The sequence below is a fragment of the Gigantopelta aegis genome, unplaced genomic scaffold (genome assembly GCF_016097555.1).
Source record: "Gigantopelta aegis isolate Gae_Host unplaced genomic scaffold, Gae_host_genome ctg3355_pilon_pilon, whole genome shotgun sequence".
Lineage (NCBI taxonomy): Eukaryota > Metazoa > Mollusca > Gastropoda > Neomphalida > Peltospiridae > Gigantopelta > Gigantopelta aegis.
In genome coordinates this window covers 20,001-32,151 of record NW_024533294.1, presented here as the reverse complement: position 1 = coordinate 32,151, position 12,151 = coordinate 20,001, and the positions used below count along the sequence as shown (strand labels likewise).

At 32.5% G+C, this 12,151-nt stretch overlaps 2 pseudogenes; both read right to left on the bottom strand.

Annotated features, from left to right (window-relative positions):
• Positions 1-9,280: 9,280 nt before the first annotated feature.
• Positions 9,281-12,144, bottom strand: LOC121392064 (annotated as a pseudogene).
• LOC121392062 overlaps positions 12,144-12,151 on the bottom strand; it is a 3,599-nt pseudogene continuing 3,591 nt past the window's right edge.

The window sequence follows — 12,151 nt, the reverse complement described above, 5'->3', positions numbered from 1 at the left end:
GTTCTTCGTCAGCCATTTTGATTGTAAACCGGTCAGTGACGTAATAGGTTTGGAAGCCACACCCCTCTTAAGTTGGGAGCAACAATGAATGGAGATTCAGGTTCATTTTTAATTCAAGATCTCTTTAGTCCTTGGACGAACGATTATTGGACAGTTTATTTATACTGGAGGTGTTGTGGTATCGTGTTAAAATAAAAACGAAGCACTATCAGTATTATTCAGGACTTAGAACTAACCATATTTCTAAATTATATGGGAAAGTTAATATAAGTGAGAGATTTGGTAGATGGGTGGTAAGTAGATAGTGATTATACAACATGGATAATTATTCTGATAGGGTGGTTACTGGAGCAACGTCTTCACTGGGTGTGGCCTTTGCCAATGAGTACATAAAGTATAGGAGTCGTAAGTGTTTATTCTATTTTCCTAGTGGATAGACGTGGGACTTGATGTTGTTTTAGTAAGTAGATCATATGATGACTTAATACAGTTGTTAGTGATATTCGTAAGTTATCAAACAGATTATTTATAGTTATGACAGATTTATAGAGTCGTGTTACTCTGTTCAAGCATATGGTATCCATGCTGACTTTTTATGGGACAACTAAGGGTTTGATGAAATGAAGAAGCTCTTTTAATGGACGTATTGATATTGGAATATGGGTTGAGCATATGATTAATAATGGTTATATCTCATGTCATTATATAATCGTTAATATAAATCCTATGAAATATGATCACCCTCAGTATTCTCTCACGTCCCAAGAGATGCGTCAGTACAATAATAATATTGTACATTTGTATAATTTTATTATATAGAGATTTTATGGCAAACTTGTCAATGTCCAATATGCAGCTACAACTATAGTGAGTTATATAGCCATATATAGTAATTTTAACGTGAATAATATTATTTTAGATACACACATTGTGTTGCCTACTAGTTAGAACAGCGGGTCATGGAGCTATTATAATGTATCTTCGAATTAGCTCATGCTCCACCCACTCCCTTATTCAGCAAGCAGAGGCAGCGTCTATGGTCAGTGAAAAGTAGTTAATTAGCATATTAATAATAGTAATTAATATTATAGGGGTTTGTTAGTATTGTGGTCAGCATTATCATGAAGAATGTCATCGAAAAAATAAATGTACAGGTATACATCATAGTTAATTAGTAGGTGTGGCCTCTTATGACATAATAGACAATTAACACCCTTCAAGTTAGCAAAAGATGGATAATTCATCTTACTTATATCCTACTCCTGACGCGTTTGTTACTGAAGCATGAATACAATAACATTAACATCATGTTTCATGTTGTGCGGGTACTGCACACATGGATACTAGTAAGTTGGTCATTGTTGATTTATTTATAAACATATATTGGATAGACTTTTCTTCATAACTTAATTCCTACAAGTTGGTGGGTGTGGTTTAATGGACAACGTAATCGGAATGACTAGACATCAATGTCTAACTGATGGCATAGCCTCATCAAAATAAATTATTTGCTCGTAAACCTCGTAAAATAGTATTTTTTCAGGAAAATCTTCTCCAACTAGATCAAGTAATTTTATGAATATTTCATAGAATAATAATACTCATCTAATGACAGGTCTCCAGCACCATAGGGACAACCGCGCCCATCTAGAACATAACAAGATAGTCCCCTTTAGAAACTTCATTTCTTCAAGTGTGCAGGAATTATCCTCAGAGAAGCTTGTTTCTGAAGGTTATCACAAACCAAGTTATCAGCGAAACTATTCTCGTGTAATGGTCATACCCAAGTTTAGTTAAGGAAGAATGCTCTGATTTGACTAATATTATAATAGTCAACAGATAAAGGTATTCGAATGATTTACTAGCAGCAACTCTAAAGTCAAATGATTGCATTTCTATAACTTCATCTGCAGACCGTGGCAATAATAAAGTTGTGTAGTCATGGCCACCAAGTCTAAATGATATGGACTTGTTCTCTTAAAAATAAAGAATGCAGAACAATTAAGAGGGGTGGGTTTACTTGATTAGCTAAAATTTCTGTTCCATGTGATCTTATAAAATGGTTGACACACACTTAATATAACGATGTATACAATCAAGTGATACTAAATGAGATAACTGGCCTTCCAATGGAGTAACATGATGTACCTAATATATAATAGCATATGGTAATATTGCTATTATAATTATTACTATGGTGAGAAAATGTGTTGTTACTATGGCAATTATTGCTATGGTAAACTGTTTGCTATGGCTCCTTATGTTATTACTATGGTAATTGTTGCTATTGGTTACATATATTATATTGTTTCGGTAATATTACAGTTATAATTGGTACTGGAGATTATGAATTGTGTACTAAAAAGTGGCCAAAATCATATGTAGCCAACCATATATGATTTATCTGTACTATATTGACTTACAAGTTGTCTGTATTAGAAGATGGCCGAAATAAGTCACATGACCCACTATGCTTTCAACTGATGACAATACTTGAGTCCATCATCATTAGTTAATGCAAGTAGACAAGGGACCATATCATTATCCGCATAAAGATGACACTCTCCACTTCATCATCAAGAATAACTCTATAAATTAATTATGACGTATATTTAATATACATAATAGATACATACCTCGTAGTACTTTTAATATTGGAGTAGGAGATGAACATAAATGATACATCAATTAAAGTATGACAACTCTACACATTAGTGATATTGTCCACATGTTGTACAGACACTATATAACCTTGTATCAACACTGTATTGTTAGAGAGGGTCTGTTTTAAAATCATAAAGTGAAGTGGACTGAAGAGGGGATTAGTTTGATAGCCGTCACATGAGTACAAGTAGTACTAGATACACAGAACAAACAATATGGATTGCCTCTACGAGATAACATGACTTGAAATTTGATACATTTTATAGTTGTACCAGGTAATAGTCCAAAAGAGGGGACAGGTATCTTACTGAGATCAATATATACTGTAATTGTGTGAGACCATTTTTCAGTAATAGTGCTAAATTGTAGTGAGGATTGAAGTCCTTGTGATAAAGAGTCGAAGAGATCTCTGTTGTATGTGAATTACTGTACTAAGAGAGCCATGATGTTGATCAAGTCGGAAAGAGTGTTCTAGAATTTCACCATAAAAGGTCTACCATTGTTGACAAGAAAGAAAATATAAATATTGTTATTATTATATATAATACCTTTTAGTTTGAGCAAGATGCATAACTTGAGAGATATCAAGGTACTTGTTCAGCAAAATCCAATCTGATGACTCTTCTAGCAATTCAATGATGTCATTATGACTCACATGATAAAGAGATGGTAGCTGTGATGTGTAGTGACAATGATTATAAACATCCATATTGTAAATATGGATACCACCTCCCTTCGTGAAATGGATATACATGTGTACTGGATGAATTGCTGCCCACTATTTTAATGATGTAGCAAGTTCAGTAGTACATGTATTAGCGGTACTTCGACTTCCCATGATGTCCTTTGAAATTACATGACTTCTTGGCAAGAACAAAATAAAATATTTTAATGTTAAGATGGTCTAGAGACAAAGGACTTGTTGGAAAGTTTATCCAATTAAGAGGCTCAATATATTGGAAACCCAGTATATGTGATGATGTATGATGAGTCATCACAGTTGCCTCTCCAGATAATCATCAAATTCTGTTACTAATATTATGTTACCATATTCTTATAACCAGGGTAGGGTGTGGTAAAATGGAGTTGTCCAGTAGAGTCCAGTTAATTGTAGATCCAGTGACATATCAGCATGGTCCACATGAACCCACTAATATCTAAACAACATGTTAATAGCACAGTGTATGTTAAGTTATAAATTCACATTAAGGTAGTGACTTATCATTTGTTTATAATGAACTTTAATAACTAGCACTCCCCCCCCCCCCCCCCCACCCCCACCAACAATCTCATATTACCAGGTACTTAAACTACTAAATATGGTCGTAAGCTAAATGTAGTGGTTTGTTTCATTACATTTAACTTGTATTATGATATTCCTATAAGTTAGTACTGTACTATATAATGTTATGTTATAGCAATTACCTCACTAAATTTTGATTTGTCTATGTCCATTTAACTTCATATATGTCCATATTTATGCAGAATATAGTCACTGGTAGAATATAAGTTTGAATAGTATTATTGCTGGAATTGTTAGCCAGTGGTTAGAATTAATTGGAGTGGGAAGACCACAAGAGTGAGGATTAGAGGAGGAAAGAGGATATGGGATCCTCATCATTTGGTCCTTATTGATGAACATTAATTGAGCCACTTTATCAACTAATTGTAGGACAAACTGTAGTACTGGCCACACCCCTAACACAGTACTTATACAATGATGTTCGTAATGATGTACACACTTACTTTAATGTCTCTTTAAAAACTGGTAAACATGAAACAGCCACACCCTATCATTTGTAGTATAACGAGATACTAATGAGAGTAGTTTTATTTCCTTTAGCACCCATAGCAGTTGGCTATAAAGAGTGAATTTTAATATAACATTAATTTTAGACTTACCTTATAAAGGCTATTTAGATGAGGAGAGAAATGTACAAAGACATATGAGACAATGAACAGCAATAAAAAACCACGTAAAATATTCCATTGTTTTCTGTAACTTGTATAACATGTACAAATTGTAATTAATACAAGCACCAGTTCTAAGTCATAACTACACATAGATGGATATATATATAATCTGTAATAGTTAGAGTGGATAATAACATAATCTTGTCATCTATTACCGAATACAATGATCTAATTCATAGATGCAGCTTCAGGGAGGACTACCCTTGTAATTACTCCCTTTAATAAAGGAGTAAATTACATGTCTATAATATATGTCATTAATTGGCTGTACCTGCTAAGAAACTAGATTGGAATCAATTGTTAAAGGTAGGGAAAACTCATAGTACAACATTTGAGTTAAGTGTTGTTGACAAGACTGCGTCCCTCAGTATGGTGTCCTTTATTCATTATCGCAATTCTTAAATTTGTAAATATAATAATTTTGAGAATATGACCAAAAGATGAGACAAAGATAACAAGGACTGCTCCTATATTAACAAGATTATCACAAATAATACAGAGATATTAATTAATTACCATGATAATTAAGGAGAGGTACCTCACCAGATTGTAGCTTCACAAGGCATATATAAATGACTGCCATTTCTATAACATAATTATTAGTAGTGTTACTATAAAATACATTTCATTACTTATTGGTGAACTAAACAGCACATACTGTAGCATTCATGGTAATATTGTTCGTTTACTGGCAATAATAAATTTATATAAGTAAGATTTATTATTAGCAATCTTACCTTATTATAGCAGATGCTAGATCTAAAAGATGTGGGTGGAGCCAAAAAATGTGAAACTGATAGACTATGATATTTAAGGACTTCTATGTAGCCTATTAATGATGTCATAATGACCTCATATGAATAACACTCACATTATCTTTATAAAAGACATACGTCCATTTTAACAGACAATAAGTTGCTTAATATCCTGTAAGTCCATATTAATAAACTAAACAAAAACCCACAAATCTGACAATATATTGGTGTACATACTTTACAAGGGATTACTACAGTTTATCAGTAAGTAGTAGGTTGCCATGACTACCAACTCAACTTGACCAATAAGCAGCGTCTGTGTCAATGTTGTATCAATATGTTGAATTAAATTTATTTTGAGCTATTTCTGCACAGTCATCAAAGAAAGTGTTTTGATGAAATAAACTTTATTTGATCCACTAAATATTGAGGTGACCAGTTCACATCAGTTGGATATTGTAACTTGATTTGTAACATGATCAATGGAGCCTTATATCCTGAAAGATCACACATTATTAGCAAACATCATACACAGAACCTACCATTTTGTTCAAGTTGATAATTATTAAATATGAATAATAATTAAGAATAATTATATAATTAGCTAACAATTAAGAACATAATTATAGGGATTACAACATCCACGACAACGACATCTGAACATGGTAAAACCATGAGAAAAACAAGGACATTTCTTTTTGGCACATATTAATGTTCATGTAATACTCCAGGATTAGTACCACAACGACAACGAAATTTTGGGCTTTTTTAAGTTCTTCAATTTCTTCATTTGAGAGAGTACAAATGTACTTTTGTTTCTTTGATTTCCTCTTCATTTCTTTATAGTGCTACGTTGATCTAAATGTCCTTCGTTAATGACTGAAACTAGTTAATGATGACTGTGGTACTGATTAGTAGTGATGACTTGATTGTGGTGTTGTAAACTAATGTTGGTGTTGTAGTGCTTTTACTAGGTTTGAAACAACACAGTGAGACGATTCTTCTTCTTAGAAAGACGTTTTAATGATTTAATTGGATGTTTAGTTATGTAGTCGTGGAGTAAAAGGTGAACGAGATTGTTTTGCTAAATTGAAAGGTATGTTATATTGAGTGTTTGTAGTAATAGAAAAATGGAAATGATAATCTTTCTCTGCTTATTGGAACCATTAAACACGTTCCTTCCACTTCTAAATTATAACTATCGTCTAATATATTTTCTGATTCAATTGATGCTGGACAAGGCTCATTTGAAGGGTTGTATAATAGAGAGCTTTACATCATTTTTAACTACTTTAGTAACTGTTTTGACCTCATGTAGTTGACTAGGACTAGAGGAACCAAACTATAACTAATTGTTCTGAACGAATTGGTCTTTTTTTTGGTGTAAGCTGGTTTACCCTGTCATATCATCGTTCAGGAGGACGGATCATTAATATCACTGGGGAGACTTTAATTCCATCTGTAATCTCTTTAATTAACCTCCTTAAATGGAGTTAATGACACCAGTTCAGTTGATGTTAATCTCAATACGTGAAGCAGTTCCTTGTATAACAGTACAACAGTACGTAATTGAAGTATTGATGACTAATCCAGTTCGTTCACGACATTGTCGACATTGAATTTTAAGTAGAGGATTGCCATATTGACATTGCTTACAATAACAGTGACCACACGATAACGACACCATTGCATCTTGAAGGGAGTCCAGCACATGCACAACATGTGAGCAGTTGACGTAACTATGGGAGCAAAGGTGATAGCTCACCATTTTCAGGTGGTGATGATGCTAAAACTAAAGGACATACATCAGAGTAAACATCAGTAGCTCGAGCAGCAATACTTGCTGACTTAGGCAAAGGCATCACTGCTCAAAGTATACGGACTTTTAATTAATTTTCTCCCATTGCAGGAACCCAACAAAATTCAGAACGTTTCCGTATATGTCCGTAAATCTTAATAAATATTATATTAACAATAATAATCAAAATTAATCCTCAGTTTCCCGTTGTTGTATATTAACTGTTTTATTAATTGATGATTTACTATTACAGCATTGAAGCAAATTTACTGAAAATGGACTATCTAGTTTTAACAGTCTTAGATCAGGTCGGACAAAAACTAAAAAATACAAAATAAATAACACTTTAATAATAAATACTTACATTGAAGTACTGTTGCTACCAGTAAACATCCAGCTAGAAACCAGTTAAAATAAATTGCCAAATTCCACTTTAACATTGTACTACATACTAATGTCATAATTGTAGCAACCACCTATAACAATAATAATGAGATATATATTAAGAATACTTACTTGAGAAACAGCATTCAATAAAACAGCAGACACACTTTCTGAAAACAGGAAAAGTCATTTCTACTCCAAATTCATATCCTACTCCTTGAAATGTAACCACTAACCCCTATAAAGTATCAGGTAATAATAACTTCATTATGACTGGCTACTTACACAGCTAGTGCACAAAGTATAGAGACATTGTAGAAATTAATGTGAAAATGACTGAAGAGATAGAGCAAATCCTATACCAGCTAATGTACCAGTAGTAACATATACAAGTAGATCCACTAAAACAACAAATATATATATCATATAATGATGTACTTACTAAAATGTTTTTGTCCAGTCTAGCCATCGTCCAATAATTAAAAACAATAATAGAAGTTATTTGTATTGCTAGTCCTACATAGCCAAACTGTTGTTGATATTTATTATATTTTAGGGCATTTAAAACTTCATCAAAAACTGTTACATAAGCTCCAGATACTCCCAAAAATATTCCTAAAACACAAACTGTGACAATTATAATAATAACGGACTGCACTTACCAAAGATAACAATAAAAGTGAGAAATAACAATTTTTAAAGCAGGAATACTGACTTAATAACGGAAGTTTTGTGATGTTTTTCAAGCATTGTAGACACACTAGGTGGTGTAGCAGGAAACATCTGGTGTCACTAGACAATCAATGGAGTAACATGATACCATTACTACATAATGCTTACTAAATGTTAGAGGTAGTAAACATTGTAGCCAAAGATAGCTTGACTAAGAGATAATAGAACATTGAGAATGGTATAGTTGCCTTCAATCCAGGAACTCAACAGATGTACGTGATACTGTGGTATTACATACTATATCAGTATATGGACTATGTACTATTAATGGACTTAATACAAGGCTAATTAGAACACCAACCCTATGACATAATTAATAATAAATGTTAATAATAAAAAAGAGATTACTGAGGAGCAATTGCTCCAACTGAGGCTGTAGCGAAAGCCCTTTCATTTGGATGAAACCATTTCGCTGACAGTAACGAAGGAGCACTCCATTCTAAATATGGTTACTGAACAGACAACCTGTCCAAGTAATAATACCAAAATAATCTGGGTCTATAATAGTACAATATAAGACATTGATGTATCACAATAGTATACACAGACCTGCTCCAGCAAATCGTAGCCATGTTCCAGCAGCCCTTAAAACACCCTCCTATAATGGGCACTCCATCGAAGTCCATAACGTTCTAAAAACCACGTGGCTACACCAAAGAACATGACATAAGTGACATAAAAGACATACGAGAGAGAATTGATCATAATACATTGACGCCATAATAACATTCAGCCTCTGCGCTATAGATCCTACATTAATCCAGGCTATATTTTGTTCCGACAAGATGAAAGAAAAACACGGCTAGACCAACCATCTTTTCCGATATACTTGTATATCACCAGTAGTATTAGTAGGCTCTAACAATTTGATCTTTTCGTCGCTCGCCCATAATTACAATAAAGCATGCAGCCCGCCCTCTTTGTCTACAAAACTTCAAAATATCACTTTCAAAAACAATTTATGTCGAATTCTTCAGTTCACTTTTAAATAGTCAGTTGTCTTTTGTATTCCATCTTTCAAAGAAACCTATTATCATATTAATATAATAATTATCATTTTATAGATTGTATCTACCTTAGGAGACCATCCTAAATACTTTTTTGCACGACTAATATCTGGTTTTCTCTTGTGAGGATCATCTTGTGGTCTTGCTAAAAATTTATCTTTCTTTTCATACCTATATAGAAACTACTAAACACAATGTGTATTTTATTAACAGCATACCTATTATAGATTGTATTAAATGAGCAACTCTAAAATAAGTGTGTTCCTAGGATACCTATATCCAACAGAGACATACCATACACAAATACATGTACAGATAGATATGATATTGAACTACCAAGTTAACAGGTAAAGTATAGTTTACTGTTCATAAGTAGAATTAACCCATTCACAAGATCACTGACATACATAAATGATCTTGTTTGGTTACCAGGGAAAATATACCTTTTTATTATATAATATTATATTATTATTATTGAACTTACTGTTAATGTTTCTCCTTTTAATGTCTGAACATAAAAATTACTCACAACACGACCTATAATTACTCAATAAATGGTACATATATGAGGGACTTACCATCATACATTTGCATACGTGGGACCATATGTATTAAATATTCTAGCAACACGCTACATCAACACGATCCTATTACAAATAATATTCCATCTGTCATAAATATAAATATTTACCTGTTTGGCAGATGCATTCACATCATAGTTTTTCAGCTACTCGTTTGCTCTCATCATAACATGCTCGAGGACCAATACTGTTAACATGACCCCAATAACTTTCAGTTGAGGATGTTGCTATTAATAATAATGTTAATTATCATGTTATATTAAAGATGTATGAACCTCTGGATCACCATAGATTTCTGATGTTGAAGCAAATAAATTCTTCGGCTTTTACTCTTTTAGCTAACACCTATTAAATCAGTTAAGATACATAACAAGAAAAGGAACTTACCAAGCAGTTAAGTGTTCCCAATGTATTACTTTTAATAGTTTTGATAGGGTTATACATGTATTTAACAGGAGATGCAGGTGATGCCAAATGATATATCTGATCAACTAACACACACATATTAATAAGTGTAAATAACAAGTTACCTTCAATCATTAATGGTTCTACAACATCATGATTTATAAGTTCAAAGTTCTCATGTCCAATCCTACCAATTAATAAAAAAGATACATTCTAAGTTTGTACTTTCACTTACCAATGTTCAACATTCTTTTTACGCCCAGTAAAGAAATTATCCACTACAGTTACCTAGGATTCATTTAATTAAAATTAAGAGCAATTACATAGGGTTACCTCATGACCAGCTTTCATTAACTCATCTACTAAATGTGATCCAACAAAACCAGATCCACCAGTACTAATATTCTTTTCTTTGGGACTCGTTAAGAATTTTAACAGGAGGGTAATTACTTTTCCTATTATAATAATAGAATTATATTAATATTACATTAACTGACTTGTTAGCATTATTAGAATGTTTGTGAACTTTAATCTTAGTACTGTGTGAGAAAAAATAAAATTATGAAATTAAATGTTCTTACTCCTTCCTCTAAGTCACGTAACCTCCTTTCATTGTTCATTGGTAGTCTAAAGAAATAATAACACAATTATAATTGAAAATTTATAAATAAACCTCTTTAATTGACTTTTGAATTTCATTATCAATGAATTCTGTAAATTGTTTCCAACTGGTCTATATACAGGTGGTAAATGAGATAATACATATTACACACTTACTTTTCAGACTTATATCTAGTATCATTAACAAAGATATAACTAGTAATATTACTAATATAGTTATAAATAAAACAAACGACAAAGGCGCCTCCATAGAACATCTAGTAAGTTCTTGGGAATGAGTGCCATTAGTCCCAACCAATTTTTAACCCTTTCGTTCAATACTGGTTCACGCATGCGCAAAAAATATATACGTGTATTTCGACTGTTCGTGGAGTCCGGTGGAGACGTGGATAGCCCTGCATAATATACAGCCTCCTTGTATCGCCAACAACAGCTAGCAATTGCTATGTTAGTGTGTGATGAAACCACCCTATTTTTTAGAATTCCTGTAATCCACCAGCAAACATGCATGTTGTGAAATGTACAAATGTAGGTATAAAAATTTTAAAAGTTAAAAAATTCAAATTAATATAAACTTAGGCTATCACACAGGAGTATATTTTACTGAAGGTATTACTAAACTTATACAGGATGTACAGGTATAGCAGTGGTACAACAACACTTTTTCAGAATCACTTGTTCAAACTCTATCAAGTAAAAGAGAAAATACAATAAATATCATAGCTTATTATTGAAAACAGATATGCATGAGTCATTTGTTCATGATAGATACCAAGATGTCCATGAGTATTATGTGCATTAGTCATAATTTAACTGAATTATTTTGATGCAAGTTAAGGCCTTGTATCACATTTAAAATGTTTATTATTGACTACAGGACAAAACAAGTAGTAGAAACAAAATTTTCTAATGACTAGATGGAAACAGGTTACTATTCGTAATATTTTTATCAGCTATCTGACCTTTTTATCACAGTGACATGTAACAAATGCAATTACAGCACAGTAAGACACAGACTAGTAGTGTGTGTTTGTATTGAAAATACTATTATCAGTCACAAGGAAAGGAACAGGGTCAACTCTCGTGGACCATATGTATTAAATATTCTGGCAACACGTACATCAACATGATCCTATTACAAATAATTACTCATGTCATAAATATAATATTTACCTGTTTGGCATAGCATACATCATAGTTTCAGCTACTCCATTTGCTCTCATCATAACA